Source organism: Pseudorca crassidens, chromosome X (assembly GCF_039906515.1).
Source record: "Pseudorca crassidens isolate mPseCra1 chromosome X, mPseCra1.hap1, whole genome shotgun sequence".
Taxonomy (NCBI): domain Eukaryota; kingdom Metazoa; phylum Chordata; class Mammalia; order Artiodactyla; family Delphinidae; genus Pseudorca; species Pseudorca crassidens.
Window position 1 is genome coordinate 32,231,423 of NC_090317.1, and position 19,044 is coordinate 32,250,466.

The window sequence follows — 19,044 nt, forward strand, 5'->3', positions numbered from 1 at the left end:
TAGGAATTGAATTTCACATAAAACAAAGCTCGAAAATCGTATTAATAGATACTAATTTTCATTAGTAATCAAGGAATTGAAAATTAAAGCCATATGAAATGCAGTTTTATGCCTTCCAAATTTCAAAAATTAAAAGCCTGAGTCTTCCAAGTGGTTTTCAAGATATGAAGTAATGGGAACTCATATACTTCTGTTGCGATTCAAAACGGGAAAGCTACTTTAGAAAATTAATTTGGCATTATCTTGCAAATTCAAAAATGCCCATACCTAGGAATCCCACTCCTATGTCTATACCATAGAAAGATTCTTGAATGTGAGTGCCAGGAGACAGGTACAGGATTGTTTAACTACTCTTCGCAGTAGCCAGAGAGGAGAAACAACCCAAATATACATCAGCAGGAGAATGGGTAAATTATGGCATACTAAATACATATGAATGAAAAGAAAGCAACTCTGGCAGCACTCATAAACATGGATGATTTCAGATTCCTAATGTTCAATGAAAAGACCAAGTCATAGATCAGTGCATACAGTATGTTACTGCTTATACGTTGAAAAATGAAACTAAATAATATATTGTTAATGATATGTTCTGTGCATGTAAGTGTATTAGCCACTTGGCGCCAATCCTCCCAAATGAAATTGGGAGCTGTGTTTTCAAGAATCCGCTCCTCTCTATGGTTCTGCATTTGAGTTGGCTGTATAATATTTGGGAGGCAGAAGTGAAACACTAGGAAATTTGTCAAAGTGAGATATAGTGATGGACAGATATAGACAAGTTTAGAGAGCCCTACCTTGTCCCTGCTCTTCTGTTCCATTCCTAGTTCATCTTTCCAACTAATGCCCTTACCAGTCAACAGCAGGCTCAAGCCCATCACCAAGTGCTTAGTAGAAGTAGCAGTTTCCACTTAAGGGAACAGCTTTTGCAGGGATGGCAATTTCCACAACAATCTCCATTAAATCTTTCGTGGTACAACCTTGGCAGTCACTTGTGCTCAGTTTCTCAGATTTTCCCACATTCTCTGACTTGTTCACCCTCATTAGTGGTTCAGGTGGATGTAAGATCTGATCACTATAACAAATGGCTTTTTGTTATTGTATTAGTTTGCTACAGCTGCCATAACAAAATACCACATACCAGGTGGCTTAAACAACTGAGAGATGTTTTCTTACAGTTCGGTCCATAACAACCATAATATCTGTGTGCTCCTGTTTTCCTGATAAATCTACACATATAATAACACCATAATAAGAAGCAATGAAATTGTAAACACACAAATAAGAATAGTAGTGACTATGGGATATAATATTTCCTTTAGCATCTCTTTAGCAAATCTGCATTTCCTGAGAGGTCTTTGCTCAAGAAAACTGTTCAGTTAATATTCTTCTATGTGATTTTGGAAGCTTCGTAGACCATTGCCAACTCATCACTTTTTTTTTCCTTGCTATCTTCAAAACCATCCTTTCATTTCCATTCCTTACTTCTTTCATTTCACAAATCTCTCAACTATAATATAGAACAGAAGTTGCAAAGTGGTGACCCCAGCTCACATCCTGGCTACAGATATATTTTACTTAGTACAAAATCTTAAAAATGGTTAAACATATTCTGAATTAACTGCCAACATTTTAAAATTGGGAAATTTTACACAACGATCTGGACTTCTGACTTCTCTTCAAGTTGGAAGATCTAGTAATATTGACCGCACATACTCCTGCACCGTCTTGTCTAACCTTCAGCCAGCTTCCTTCATTTGTTGTATCTATTTCTTCACTGTTGGCATTTGAGCTGGTGACCACAATTCCCAGTAAGAAATTTAGCATATATAATATTTTCCTCATTTTCAATCTCCCTGACCCCAAAACACTCTATTGTTCATTCTCTCCTGATCCCTACTCTCATGAGAAAATACAATTGATTCTAGCAATTTAAATTAAGGAATGAATAATTTACAACCAATTAGTAGTCAGCTATCCCAGAGTATTTTCACTTTTAAAGAGGCAACCTAAAGAAAGGAAGACATTTCTGCTATGCACCCCACTGCTCCCTGTGCTTTGCTTTTCATAACACTCAACTTACTTGTCATTATTTGTTCAGTATTATTTTCTGCAGTAGATGATAAGTTCTATGAGGGCAGAAACCGTGTCTGTTCTTTTCATTGCTGTCTTCCCAGGACTAGCTCAATCTATGTCACGGAGTAAATCCCAAGTTAATGTTTTTTTAATAAATAAAGGGATAAATGAATGTTTTATCCCTGCTTTTCCTAGTGATCTTGGTTTAAAGCAAGCCTGATGTTTAGCTCTTTGCTGTCCAGATAAGCCTTATTTGATGGTAGCTACCCCAGAGGACCAAGTCTATGGAGCTGGTTTTGTACCCTTATGTACTACTGATAATAGCCCTGATCCAAGATTAAATAAGGTAATCTTCTACCATATCACAGAAATTATACCTTTTAATAACCAGTTTGTGGGAGGAGCATAAAAGCTAAAAGGATTTCTAATGCCTTTGTGACCAGTCCAAGCCCTTTTTAAAAGTGTGTGTGTGTGTGTGTGTCTGTGTGTGTGTGTCTGTGTGTGTGTGAGAGAGAGAGTGAGAGAGAGAGAGAGAGTCATTGGTTCTATCCTCTGTGCTATTAAACACCTAAACAAAACACATAAGAGAGACACAAGCTCCACCAAACTAGAGACTAGGGAGCAAAACAAAGACAATTTTCAAGAACCAGAGAGAAGATACAGAGCAGGGCTTAGAAATATTAGAAGATGTGAATTTATAAGTTTGGCCTAAGTGTACTTTCAACTTGGACGATCTATTGATTTAGTGTCTCAATAAATTAAATCAAAATTGCATTTCTCATTTCAAAAAGTCTTTTTCCATTTATCCAAACAAGCATGACCTTATTTTAAATACGTTTTATCCATTATAGGTTGGTGTAATGTAATTTACAGATTGGTCTCAGAGAGCAGGATTGGAATGGTGAACTATTTAAGGCATTTGAATATTTCATTTGAGACCAAAGATCCTTTTCATATTCATCATTAGAGGAGCAATTCAAGGAATATACAAGGAACTCATTCAACTCAATAGCAAAAAACAAACAAAAAACCAAAGTAACACAATTTTAAAAAGGGGAAAGGACCTGAATAGACACTGTTCTAAAGAAGGCATGCAAATGGTCAGCATGTACATGAAGAGGTTCCTACCATCACTAATCATCAGGGAAATGCAAATCAAAACCACAATGAGATATCATCTCACATCTGTTAGGATGGCTATCATCAAAAACACAAGAAATAAGAAGTGTTGGCAAGGATGTGGTACACTGAATTGGCTTTACTTTTTAAGATAACTCATAGGAACTAGTTTAATTACACATTTTCTCAGGGAAAACCCAATATGGCAGTAAGGAATAATAATGTATTGTGCATGTCCTTTCTACTCATCAACACAGACATCAAGAAAGCACTGTCTCTGAAGTAAGTCAGAAAGAGAAAAACAAATACCATATGCTAACACATGTATATGGAATCTAAATAAATAAATAAATAAATGGTTCTGAAGAACCTAGGGGTAGGACAGGAATAAAGACGCAGACGTAGAGAATGGACTTGAGGACACGGGGAGGGGGAAGGGTAAGCTGGGACGAAGTGAGAGAGTGGCATGGACATACATACACTACCAAATGTAAAATAGATAGCTAGTGAGAAGCAGCCACATAGCACAGGGAGATCAGCTAGGTGCTTTGTGACCACCTAGAGGGGTGGGATAGGGAGGGTGGGAGGGAGATGCAAGAGGGAGGGCATATGGGGATATATGTATATGTATAGATGATTCACTTTGTTATAAAGCAGAAACTAACACACCATTGTAAAGCAATTATACTCCAATAAAGATGTTAAAAAAAAAAAAGCACTGTATCAAAGGCTAGCTGAAGTTATTTTCCATGTTTTCTTCTCCAGGAAAATACTGAGCCTTTTATTTAAGTTCCAGTGCATACATACTTATTTTATATCATAATGAAGTCACAAAACTTGGTTTCAAGTATTAGCTTCACCATTTGCTAGACTTAAGCCAAAGTAATCAAGCTTAAATAATCATTGAAGAGAGATTAGAGGAAACAGGGGGGACTTTGTAGGGGGGTCACAGCCAAGAGCCTTGGGCAGAGAAAAGGGAGGTATAGGATAAAGGCTAAGCTGCTATAACAAAGAGATCCAAAAATACATGGCTAATATAAGATAGAAATTTCTTTCTCACATAAATTTTTCCCATGAAAAACATCCTGGGTAGGTAAATGGACTCTGCTTCACAAACTGATTCTAGTAGTCCAGATCAGCAGGGAAGTTTTACCATCCTCAATAAGTGTTTTTTAACATTATTACTCCAACCTTCAAATTTTCCAGTCAGCAGGAAGGAAAAGTGATAGCAATCCCAAGAGCAATCTTCATTTTTAAAAAGTGACACTCAAATTGCACGGATCACTTCCATGCCTATCTCTTTGAGGAGAGCTTAGTCATTTAGTCACTCCTAGCCATGAGGGATGCTGAGTAATATAGCTTAGCTAGGCAATCTAGTGTCCAGCTACAGCTCAATTGCTGTAGAAGATGTAGAAAATGGAATTTGTTCGACAAGAAGCAGTCTTTGCCACAGGGAGTATAATAGAGCTGAGGCTCTAGACCGGCAAACATCTTCTGTAGTGGGTCAAATAATAAATATTTTAGTCTGCTTGCCTATGACAAGTTTTCCTATGACATATATCCTCTGTTGCAAACTCTTTTTTTTTTTTACAACCTTTTAAAATGTGAAAACATTCTTAGTTTGAGGGTCACACAAACACAGGGTGGAAGCTCACAATCAATAACTTTCTGGCCCCTGCCCTAAGGTATAGCTGATTCAGTCGCTCAGTCACCTATTTGCTGTTAGACGTTGGAGAAGTCACTGAACCTACCTAAACCTCAGACTCCTTATTTGTCTTTCCCCAACGATGTGTTGGTAAATATTTAATAACTGGCTGGGAGGTGGAGACTGGTAAGTATTTGTGGTGTTTGTCAATTTGCGTGGTTTTAATACTCCTGTTATGGTTAATTTCAAGCGAATAACACGACATCTCTGGACACCGATTTGGGAAAAGATGCACAAAATTGGCTCCTGCAAGCTGATGTAAATCAGTGCACCGGCACCATTTCCCTTACCTACTTCACTGGATTGTTTTAAGAATCTAAATGAAAAAATGCTTTGAAAATGGAAAGTATCTGTGAACCAAAGAAGTGATAATTATTACATGAAGAAACTTATTACAAGATGGAAGAATCTTGTTAGAAAATTCTGTCTCCAATGAAACCAAATTTAACATACTAAAATTTTGAACCACTGGTACGAGCTGTGCTCTTCTGAGCCAAACAGAATAATTTTAATCTCTCTTTCACATGGCAGCCATTCAATATCTGAAAGCTGCCATCCTATTTCTCATAAGACTTCTATTTCCCTAGTACTAAGCTTTAAGATTTACTTAAATGATGATACTATTTCAATTATTTGGATTAGATTCTGTAGACCATGAGTAATTTTTTAATACTCCTTTATCTGACAATGGAGAATTACTGAGCAGAGGCATTTATTACACCTGAATCACTCACGTACCCTCCAAACCAGAATACAATTTGTAAGCTTTTTACACATTTGAATATACCCTTTAAATGAGGTGTATGGAAAACAAATATTTTGTACATTGAATGGTGTCCCTTGGACTTCCATCGTAATTTCAGAGATGAGTCCTGACAGAAATAAATATTGAGTCTATATTTAATAAAAATCATAATAAAAAATTCCGACATTCAGTTCAGGGAGCAATATGTCTTTGTCAGAGGCATTTTGTTTTCTGCAGTAGGTTGTTCAAAAGGACAATCTTCTCACACACTCTTTGGCACATTGATTCAAGGCACATATTTAGTATGACTATGAATCAAGGAGAAAATATATTAACCACTGTCCTAAAAATTTTGTATTTATCAAATGGGAAACTTTGCAACAATTACCTTAGAATGTTCTGCCTTGATTCTCAGCCGCACAGCACTGCAAACCAACCCCCTGCCCATGATTGAACTTCTTTGAAAGTTCTTGCTGTCTCCTGGTGACCCTAAAGAGAAATAATTTTGTTCTGACGCCTTGTATTTAGAGAGTAAGATCCTTTGACCTCCGTATGCATTTCAGAACCCAAGCAGAGCCCAGAGGATTCTCTGAGATGAGGAGATGGAGCTGAGAGTGTGGGGAGACCAAAGCAGCTAGACAAGACAAGATACCAGAGTGGAGAGAGCTACACAGAGAGAAAACTCAGAAGATCTCAAGGGACCCCTTGCTAGCATTTAGCTGAGAACTGGTAAGTTTATACATGTGAGAAAACTACCTGAGACTGGGAAAATAATTTTCCTAAAGGATTAGCAATAACAGTGCCTGGTATTCAGACAAGGACAGGAATAATTTGTTCCCACCAAAAAGATGAGAAAACCTCATGATTCATGAGACCTTAGGTAGAGTGTACATGAAGATCTTGACTCAGTAACTGGGAATAATTAACCCTAGACTGAATACTTCTATAGTCCCACCTAAGAAAGCCTAACAGTAAGATACAAAAGGATAAAGCAGATTACCAGTAAATTCACTGTGTCCCAGAAAAAGCTTAAGAATATTTATAGGAATACAAATTATCCAGCCTCTGACAAGGTAAAATCCACAATGCCTGGCTTTCAATCAAAGATTACCAGGTGTACAAAAAGCCAAGAAAATTTCAATGATAATGAGGAAAATAGTCAGTTAAAACCACTCCAGAACTGACACAGATGTTAGAATTAACATAGAAAGACATTTAAAAACTTGTTACAACTATTTTTCATATTTTCAAAAAATAAGATATGGAAGATTTTTTTTAAAGACCCAAATCAAAGTTCCAGAAATAAAAATGACAATGTATGAGATGAAAAATACACTGAATAGATTAATGACTAATTAGATATTGGAGAAGAATAGATTAGTAAACTAGAAGACACAGTGATAGAAGAAAAAATTCAAAACAAAACACAGAAAAAAGAATTCCAAACAATGAAAGTGGTCTCAGTAAGATGAGGGACAACTTCAAGCAGCTTAATATACATGGAATTGGAGTTTCCAAAAGAGGGGAGGCACAGAAAAAAATATTTCAAGAAATAATGTCTATAATGATCATCTATATATGATCATCTATTTTATAAGATCTACAACAAAGCTGATAGAAATAATGAGTGAGTTTAGCAAGGTTGTAGGATATAAGATTAACATACAAAACCCAATTTTATTTCTACATACTAGCAATGAACAATCATAAGTTGAAATAAAAACCAATACCATTTAAAATAGCATCAAGAATATGAAATACTTAGTGATAAACTTGACAAAAGACTTGAAAACTATACACTATAAACCATAAAATTTTGCTGAGGGAAGTTAAGGAAGGCATAAATAAATGGAGAGATATAGTTTGTTCATTTATTGGAAAACTTAGTATTCAATATCAATTCTCAAATTAATTTATAGACTTAATATAATCCCAATCAAAATCCCATTCTTTTTTTTCTGGAAAGTGACAAACATTTTAAAATTTATATGAAAGTGCAAAGAAGCTGGACTAGCCAAAACAACTTTGGAAAAGAACAAATTTTGAGGACTAATGCTACATAATTTCCAGACATACTGTAAAGCTACAGTAATCAAAGCAGTGTGGTATTGATACAAACACAGACAAATAGGCCAATAGAAGATAACTGATTATCCAGAAGTAGACTCCCATGTATATTGACAACTGATTTTTGATACAGGTGCAAATGTACTTCAATAGAGGAAGAATAGTTCCACAAATGATGTTGGAAAATTAGATATTCATTTGTTTAATAAAAGGAACTTCAATTCATACCTCAAACCATTAATCCAATATGGATCATAGACCTTAATGTAAACCCTAAAACTATACAAATTACAGAAGAATGCATAGGGGAAGATTTTTGTGTGTGATCTTGCATTAAGACAAAGATTTTTTTAGATTCAACACCAATAGCACATCCATAATAGAATGAATTGATACATTTTACTTCCTCAAAATGAAAAACTCTTGTCTCCAAAAAACACTGTTAAGAGAATGAAAACACAAACCACAGACTAAGATAAAATATTTCTGAATCATGTATTTGACACAGGACTTATATTCAGAATACACTGTGTACTCTCAAAACTCAATAATAAGAAAATAATTTAAAAATAAGTAAAATATTTTACAGACACTTTACAAAAAAACTTTTTGAATGACAAGCACATGTAAATTGATCAACATCAATAGTCATTAAGGAATGCATTTAAAAAAACCACAATGCAATACCATTACAAACATATTAGAACTGCTATAACTAAAATGACTGACTATAGTTAGTTTTATAGACTGGTGGTATGAATGATACAACCACATTAGAAAATAGTTTTGCAGAACTGTTTTCAGTTAGATTTACACCTACCATATGATCCAGTCGTTTTTTTCTCAGGTATTTGCCCAAGAGAAATAAAGGCATATGTCCATACAAAAACTGATATGTAAATGTTTATAGCAGGTTCATTTATAATAGCCCCAAATTGGAAATAATCCAAATGTTCATCAATTGGTGAATCAATAAACAATCCATGGTACAGTCACATAATGGAATACTACTAAGCAATACAAAGTAATAAACTATTGATACAACAACATGGTTTAATCTCAAAATAATTATGCTGAGTGAAAAAAAAAACGCCATAAAAGAGTACATACAATATAATTAAATTTATATAAAATTCTAGAAAATGCAGATTAAAGTATTATGACAGAAAGCCTCAGGCCCGAATGGGTGGTAACTGGGCGTGGGAGGAAAGTATGGGGTTATGGACTGAACTGTATCCCTGCAAAATTCATATGTGAAGCTCTAATGCCCAGCGTAATGGTACAGTATTTGGAGAGGGGGCCTTTGGCAAGTTATTAGGTTTAGTTGAGGTCAACAGGGTGGAGCTCTCATGATGGGATAAGTGCCCTTATAAAAAGATACCCAGACATCTTGTTTTCTCTTTGTCTCTGTTCTTAATCCAACATCCTGTGCTGCTTTCTCCCTGTTCATTTGTTGATTAATAAACAATAGGGGCAGTAAGTGGTAAAAAGCAGTCAAACAGAGCTAGGGAGACAAAAATAGGAGTTTCAGGTTATCAAATGTTAGGATTTATAAGACCAAAATTGAGAAGAGAAAAAGTGTACAATGAAGTGAGCCAGACATTCTGAACTGCTTTTCTTCTCCAGGCAGTCAATAATTTATAAGTGGCATAGGACAAGAAAGAGAAAAGCCAACCAGAAAGCAGCTGCTAACAAACTGAGAAGGTAAGCAGAACTGTTGACAGTCTTCACAAGGCTTAAGAGAAAACAAAATGGTAATTAAGGAGCATGAAGGTTCATGGGCTTTGGGAAATACTCCAGGCTATCAGGTGGGACCCCAGAGGACTATATAGAGGAGTGGGGTGGGCTGGAAATACATCAGGCCTTATAACTAAACTCCTCCTCAAATTACCTCAATCCCTTTTAGATTAAGATAATCTGATCCTTTTCTAGCTGCTTGCTAGAACCTAAATAAAACCCTGCCTGGAGGAAGATTTTCCCATAAGAAACAATTTCAAAATTGGATATGGACAGTTTTTTTTAATTTTATTTTATTATTTTTTGAATTAATTTTTATTGGAGTATAGTTGCTTTACCATGTGTTAGTTTCTACTGTACAGCGGAATGAATCATCTATACATATACATATATTCCCTCTTTTTTGGATTTCCTTCCCATTTAAGTCAACACAGTGCATTAAGTAGAGTTCCCTGTGCTATATAGTATGCTCTCATTTGTTGTCTATTTTATACATAGTATCAATAGTGTATACGTGTCAGTCCCAATCTCCCAGTTCCTCCCACCCCCCATCCCCCTTGGTATCCATACATTTGTTCTCTACATTTGTGTCTCTATTTCTGCTCTGCAAATAAAATCATCTATACCATTTTTCTAGATTCCACATATAAGTGTTAATATACCATATTTGCTTTTCTCTTTCTGACTTACTTCACTCTGTATGACAGTCTCTAGGTCCATCCACGTCTTACATATGACCCAATTTCATTCCTTTATATGGCTGAGTAATATTCTGTTGTATATATGTGCCACATCTTCTTTACCATTCTTCTGTCAATGGACATTTAGGTTGCTTCCATGTCCTGGCTATTGTAAATAGTGCTGCAATGAACATTGGGGTACATGTGTCTTTTTGAATTATGGTTTTCTCTGGGTATATGCCCAGTAGTGGGATTGCTGGGTCATATGGTAATTCTATTTTTAGTTTTTTAAGGAACCTCCATACTGTTCTCCATAGTGGCTGTATCAATTTACATTCCCACCAACAGTGCAAGAGGGTTCCCCTTTCTCCACACCCTCTCCAACATTTATTGTTTGTACATGTTCTGATGATGCCCATTCTAATCAGTGTGAGGTGATACCTCCTTGTAGTTTTGATTTGCATTTCTCTAATAATTAGTGATGTTGAACATCAGTTCTATCAGTGTACAGGAAAAATAATGTGAGGATATCTGGAATGGTAGAGTGAGGGCCTCTGTGAAGTTGCTCCTCTATAAAAGCAATGAATCTAAAAAACAAACAAAAAAAAGGTTCTGAAGAACCTAGGGGCAGGACAGGAATAAAGACACAGACGTAGAGAATGGACTTGAGGACATGGGGAGGGGGAAGGGTAAGCTGAGACAAAGTGAGAGAGTGGCATGGACATACATACACTACCAAATGTAAAATAGATAGCTAGTGAGAAGCAGCCACATAGCACAGGGAGATCAGCTAGGTGCTTTGTGACCACCTAGAGGGGTGGCATAGGGAGGGTGGGAGGGAGACGCAAGAAGGAGGAGATATGGGGATATATGTATATGTATAGATGATTCACTTTGTTATAAAGTAGAAACTAACACACCATTGTAAAGCAATTATACTCCAATAAAGATGTTAAAAAAATAAATAAAAATTTAAAAATAAAAGCAATGAAAACACTAACAAAAAAATTGTCTAAATCAACTTTTTCAGAACTCTAGAAATTAACAAAAGGCTTTCAAAAATCCAAAAAACATTTTTTCAAGAAAACACCTGAACCTCTGGAAAAACAGTAAAATTTGGGATGTTTTGACAAACTATACCAAAAATCTCTCCTCAGCTCAATGACAACCTTCAAAAAAACAGCCTCCCATCTATTGTTCCACAGTTGCTATGAAAACCAGCAGCCTTGCAGCCATTAAGGGGGGCTGACTTGATTTGGAGTCCCTTGAAAAGCCCCATCCACAGAGAATTGTTTTTATTTGACCTGTCTCACATCTCCCTGGAAAAGCCCCAGTCACAGGGCCTTGTCATTATTTGAGCTGACTCAGTGTTCACTTCTTGGGAAAAGCCTTATCATAGGGATTTGGTGAAAACCAGGAGCAATTACATAACCCTGCACCTGGGACAAACAAAAACCTAACCAGAACCCTAAAAGGAAGATCTGAGGAATGACACGTCCATAAAGACCTTTGAAAAGCTTAGGTGCATTCCCGGAAATCTAAAAGGCTACATACATATGTAAGATTGGGCATGTGCCTTAGAAAGTGCTGAGAAGACCCTAAAACCTTACCTCTTGCTGAACTTGGGGCCCTGCAAAATTTTGTGAAAGTAAATGAAGAGCAACCAAATGAGAACAAGTAAATGCTGTTTGTTCAAAGCTTGTTATAGCAACAGAATCAGCTACCATTGCTTTCATTTGGGTAGGGACTCAAAGTCAGGCAGAGGAGTGGGACAGCTTTACAGCAGAAAAAAGGAAAGGCTCCAGTTATGCCCTGATTGAAGGCTGTGGCATGGGGAAGCTGGAGGGCGGGCTAAACTAGAAGCTGGGCATCATACGTGATTGCTTAGGAAAGTATATTTGGCTTTCTCTGGTTGGTTCTAAGTTGGAAGTGGGGACAAAAATTAAGGGAGCTATTGGTTATTAATCAAATCCTGGCTGTTTGGGGCCAACTGTTACAGGAATTATTTGGTTTCCTGAACTGATTGCTAGAGATCATGGCCTGACTTCCTACAAGTCTGACTTTTAGATGGCATGCTGGCTCCTGGGCTGATTACCGTAGAGGATGTGTTGGTTTCCTGGGCTGGTTGCTGCAGACTGTGGGTCAGAGTTCTGTTTCTATATATGGTCTGGCTATTGCCCATTTGTATAGTCAGTCTATCATATTTTAGTGAAAAGTTTTAATATTTTGTAAATAAACATGTAATGGACTTAAAGAAGGGGAAAAAAGAAGAATGAAATTAAGGAACAAATAATGGTTAGAAATATAACTTAAGGGTACACTCTGTAGAGAAAATAAGCAAATCCATGAGCCTGAATGAACTTTCCAAGACAGAGACAGATTGGTTAAAATACAGTTTTGTTGCTAAGGTCAGAGATTCCTGAAAGGGGCTACCTATCCCTAGTCCTTTTAAATTGCAGAAAAAGACCAACACAGTCTTTTGGATGATGAACCTAAAAATCTCAGTTATTAAGTGGAAGTATATATCACATGTAAGACTAATTACCACAGAGAGGAATATGTTGGTAGAAAGGAATGAGAATCAGAAAGTAGAATTAAGAGAGAGAGAGAGGATGAGAGAGATGGAGAGAGAGAGAGAAATAAACAGAGAGATAGAGACAGAGAACAGCGAGAGAGCGAGAAAGATAGGCCAAAGAAGACAAATAAGAAAACCAGAACACACAAGAAGAATAAGAGTTAGAGGGAACAAGCATAAGGAACTATGGTTAGACTTTATACAATTTATACAGTTGTCTCCAGCAAATTCCATCTTGAAAGTAGGATCTTCACAAAATTCTTTACTTTAGAAAAAATGGATAAGAAAAGGTTTCTTTGGTATAGAAGGCACACAAGGTGTTTTCTTCCTAAAATGAGCTTGACCCTCATGGAAGGAGCAGCTCATACAGAAATTGACAGTGCATGCAACTGCCTAGAAGGAAACTTGATTGCCAAGAGTACAGTGGATTTGATTCTGCTGGGGGTGATGTGCCTTCAGATTGAAAGTAAGGCCCTCCTATGTTTGGTAGAATGATGGGCTAAAGAAAACAATCTATTCATAAGGAGCATCTTGCCCAAAGACATGAAAAGTCAGAGCAGAAAAGAACTCAGATTTTCTTTCTTTCTTTTTCTTTCTCTTTCTTTCTTTTTCTTTCTTTCTTTCTTTCTTTTTTTCTTTCTTTCTTTCTTTCTTTTCTTTCTTTCTTTCTTTCTTTTCTTTCTTTCTCTTTCTTTTTCTCTTTCTCTCTTTCTTTCTTTCTCTCTTTCTTCTTTCTCTCTCTCTTTTTTTCATTTTGCTCCACTCCCATCTCAGACAATCCATCTGTAATATGTAACTTAAATAAATGGATCTGTCCTAAAGTTACATGAATTCCAAAGAAAATAAACCATCTGAAATTCTTACTCCTATAATTCAATATCTGTTGTTTTTCTTTTCACTTTTTCTCAAATACAGGAAAAATTTCACTCCTGGGCTGAATGGAACATTTCATACCAAATTTTTATAGAAGGATATTTTAATACTTGAGTGACTGGACTATAAAATGAGAAATTCTAAATTAATTTGGGATGATGCCAAAATGTATCACTTCATTTCTCCCATCTTTTCTTGGAAAAAAGCTTCAGTGACCTTGCCTTCAGTGTTCCATGGTCCTCCTTCTTTAGTGTTCCCAAAAATGTTTAGCTTGGCTACTGAAATGTGGGGTTAAATTTGTGAGCCTTGCTTGATTACTAATCTACATTTGGAATGCAAATTTAAATATGGATATGACATTTGGGGCCAAGAGGTTAGGAGAGATGGCAGGGAGAAAAGGAAAGTGAGATATATTCTGGGTAAAATATATGATCTTTCAGAAAGCATAATAGAAAATCATAATTGTCCCCCAAATTCCTACTGTATGTGTTTAATACCACTTATATGGTATTTTAAATATATATTGTTTCGTATTGTCGCTAATTGTGTACTTTGCTAATCTCTCCACTAGTCAACAAATTCCAAGAAAGAAAGCTCTCATACACTGTACCTACAATATTATCCAGCACAAAAAAAGAAGTTCAGCAAATGTTTGTTGAATGAATATAGAAAGAAGGGAGAAAGAAAAGAAGGGAAAGAGAAAAGGAGGCAGAAAGAGAAGGAGGAAGGTAGGTAGGGAGGCTATGCAAGGAAATGGCAGGTATCACTACATGGAGATAAAATGCTTTATATAATATGAAGTCCTCCAAATAAAAGCACAAACTGAAGGTGCAAGATGAAATCATTTCACTTTCCTAGATTTTTTTGGTCTCCAACATCTGCCACTTTTGCCATTCAACAAACAAGCAAGTAATCAAAGAATACAATGAACAGATAGTGGCAAACCAACATTCCCTTTCAAAACATCAGTAACTTTGTGTTATGGAATTGCTTTTAATACAATGATCCTTAGCTTAAGTTGCACTTTCCCTCCTGTCTACATCAGCCCACACTGAACTCTTTCTACTTCGATAGCCTTAATACTTTACACCGTATAGTTATACTTATATGAACTTTGTATTCCATTTTATGCCACTATGTTCAATCTAGCTAAATATATTGTAAACATTTAGAGGGATTGGACATGACTGAGCATTCTTGAATTTCTTCATATCGCCTAGCGTGCTGCTTTGCATTCAGTAGTCACTCAGTAGATAAGTTTGTTAATTAAAATAATATAGAATGGAACTTCTGTTTCTGCTAAAGTGGAGTATCCTTATTCCTCCCATGTCCTCCATCTTACTATTAAAAGACTTTGGATATAGCACAGTAAACAATCATAGGGAGATTCTGAAAGGTGGAAAAAGTAGATGGGCTGCTTAGGGACATTGGGGTTTGAGGAATGACATGGTTGTTAGTTCTCTGGGTTTCCTTATTCCCTCCCATATATCAAGGACAAGGTCCTATAGAATCCTCCAACCTGGAACTGCCATCAGGCACAGACAAAAAAATGATCCAAGAAACACCTGTTCCTTTTAGCAAAAGGACCAGAAAACGTATGGCCTAATAACAGAAAAGTTTTTGGAATGCTCACAGTATTCCAGCCAAACACCAACAGAAAACTCACATACTACTCCCCTGTGGTTTCAGCAGGGCTGGGTGGGCAGCAGTTGATTTTCCACCCTATTCCCAACCCTGACAGAAGTAGGTAGCAGCATTCTCATTCCCCAGCCAGTGGTAACTGCAGAGTCAAGCAAGGAGCTAAACTTGCATCTCCCATCTGGCAGAGATAGTGGTGCTCTAATTCCCAAGCCACACAGTTTCAACAGTCTCAATGGGCAACAAAGAGACTTAATAAGGTAATGCGAAGTGGGGTAGTCACCACTGTACTTCACCCCCTCCACTCTCATATCAGCAGGGCCCAGAAGCAAGCTGAACCTCCACCCGCAACTGGAATCAGTAAGTCTGAACAAGACTGTGTGAGTAGAGGCTAATAGGGATTCCTATCCCTCCTCCATCCCCATGTCAGCTAAGCCCAGGCAGGAGCTGAGCCTCCATACCTACCAGACATCAGCAAGGCAGAACAAAGTGGTGCAAGCCAGGGGAGTTGAAGTTCTTTCTCCACCCCGCACCTCGCCATGCCACAACCCCTGTTTTCAGCAAGGTCCAGTGGGAAGCTGAGCTTACACCTTCACTCTGAGGCAACATGACAGTGCAAGTTGATGTCCCACTTTACTAGGGTTTAAGGCAGAGCTAAACTTCCACTTTACTTATTTTCAATCTGGAAGTGTGAGTCAGTGATCTACTTTTCCCAAGTAGGAAGCCAAGTAGGAAGCTGAACATACACATTTGCTTGGCCTTCAGCTATACCTCAACAAAGTAACTACCTGCTAAAATAGATATAAAATCAAATAAATAAGATCTAGAGTCTCATAATATAATATGCAAAATATCCAGGATACAATCGAAAATCACATGTAATACAAAGATCCAGGAGAACAGCAATATGAATGAGTAAAGCCAATAAATAGACACCAACACTGAGATGAATTAGATGTAGGAATTTTCTGACAAGAATTTTAAAGCCCCCATTATAAAAATGTTCCAACAAACAGTGATTTTTCAGTAGACTTTATTTTTTAGAACAGTTTTATGTTCACAAAAGTATTGAGCAGAATGTACAGAGATTTCCTGTATATACTTTACCCCTGCATATGCACAGCTTCATCCATTATCAACATCCCACACTAGAGTGGTTCACTTGTTATAACTGATGAACCTACACTGACACATCCTTATCACCCATAGTCCATAACTGACATTAGCATTCATTCTTGGTGTTCTAAATTCTATGAGTTTGGACAAATGTATAATGACATGTATTTACCATTATAGTATCATACACAGTAGTTTTGCTTCCCTAAAAATATTCTGTGCTCTGCCTATTTATCCTTTTCTTCCCCCTAGCCCTTGGTAATCACTGATCTTTTTGCTATCTCCATAATTTTGCCTTTTCCAGTATGTCATGTAATTGGAATCATACAGTATGTAACCTTTTCAGATTGGCTCCTTTCACTTAGTAATATGCATTTAAGATTCCTCCATGTCTTTCCAGGGCTTGATACCTTATTTCTTTTTAGTACTGAATACTATTTCTTTGTCTGGATATGCCACAGTTTGTTTATCCATTCACCTACTGAAGGACATCTTGGTTGCTTCCAACTTTTGGACATTTTGAATAAAGCTGCTGTAAACATTTATGAGCAGGTTTTTGTGCAGACATAGGTTCTCAGCTCCTTTGGATAGATACCAAGAAGTGTGATTGCTGGATCATACATATGGTAAGGGTATGTTTAGTTTTTTTCAGAAACTCCCAAACTGTCTTCCAAAGTAGTTGTGCTATTTTGCAATTCCACCAGCGAGGAATGAGAATTCCTGTTGCTCCACATCCTTGCCAACATTTGGTGTTTTCAGTGTTCTGGATTTTGACCATTCTAATAGGTGTGCGATGGTGTCTCATTGTTATTTTAATTTGCAATTCCCTAATAACATTACGGATAAAATATTACTTAATAAAATTTAAAAGATAGTGTAGAACATGTTTTCATATGCTTATTTACCATTGTCTATCTTTTGGGTTAGGTGTCTGTTAAGGTCTTTGTTCCATTTTTTAATTGGGTTGTTTTCTTTTTGTTGAGTGTTAATAGTTCTTTGTATGTTTTGGATAACAGTCCTTTATCAGACATGTCTTTTGCAAATATTTTCTCCCAGTCTGTGGCTTATCTTTTGATTCTCTTAACAGTGTCTTTTGCAGAGCAGAAACAATTAATGTTTAGGAAGTCCAGCTTATCAATACTTTCTTTTATAGGTCATGCCTTTGGTGTTTATCTAGAATGTCATCACCAAACTCAAGATTGTCTAGATTTTCTCCTATGTTGCCTTCTCAGAGATTTATAATTTTGCATTTTACACGTAGATAAACAACAACCAATAAGAAAACTATGAAAAGTGATGCATCCCTAAAACACTATAAATAAATCAAGACTGAAGCCTTAAAAAAAATGGTCAAAACTCCACATAAAAACAAGAAAAGAGCAACAGAGAAATGACAAAGAGAAAAAAATAACAATATGGCAGACTTAAATTTTAACGTATCACCTAAAATGGAAATAGTCTAGATATACCAACTAAAGGCAGAGATTGGCTGAGTGGATTAAAAATACATTCCAACTATATGTTTCAAACATTAATTTAAAAAGTAGGAGTGGCTATATTAATATCAGATAAAGTAGACTTTGGTATAAAGAAAATTTGGCTCAATCTACCAGGAAGACATAATTATGTCAAATATGTATGAACCATAGAACAGAGCCTCAAAATATATCAAGCAAAAAATGAAAGAACTGAAAGAAGAAATAGACAAATCCACAATTATAGTTGGAGACATTACCACCCTCCTATAAGTAACTGATAGAACTACTCTAGAGAAAAACCTAACACTAGAAAACTTCTAAGAAAAAAAAAAAAGAAAATATTCATGACCTAACACTACACAAATAATTCTTGGAATTGAAATTTAAAAGTTGTTCCTAAAAAGGAAAACTAATAAAATCGGACCTCATCAAAATTTAAAACTTTTGCTCTTTGAAAGACCCTGTTAAGAGAATTAAAAAGCAAAATAAGATTGGGAGAAAATATTTGCAAATAACCTATCTGACAAATAATTTGTATCTAAAATATCAGAGTAATTCTCAAAATGTAACAATTTTTAAAAATCCATCAACTTTGACAGGAACAGAGCTTGGAAGTATTCATTCCCATTGTTACAATAAAAAAAGAAAACAACAACTAAAGAAACTGAAGGTCAATTACTTTTCTTGGAACCATCAGAGAACTGAAGTAGTAAGGCATACTGCCACCTCAAAATCCAGAGACGCGGATGAATGGAAAAGAGTTACAGCTGAGGTATGCTTACCAATCCTTCTCAAAATCTTCCTCAAAATTTACAAGGAAGGAACATTTTCTAAATCATTTTATAAGGTCAGCATTATCCTGATAATAAAGCCAAATAAAAATATCACAAGAAAATAAAATAACAGTTTAACATTCTTATGAATACAGATGCAAAAATTCTAAACAAAATATTAACATATTGAACTCAATGGTATATTTAAAAGAATATTTACCATGACCAAGTGGGGAGGACAAATGTTGTATGATTCCATTTATATGAGGTACCTAGAATAGGCAAATTTATAGAGACAAAAAGTACAATAAGGGATGCCAGGGGGTGGGGGAAGGAAAGAAGAGGGAGTTATTGTTTAATGGGCACAGAGTCATTGTTCAATGGAAAAGTTTTGGGTATAGACAGTGCTGCTAAGGGACATAACACTGTGAATGTAATCAATAACACTGAACTGTACACTTACAA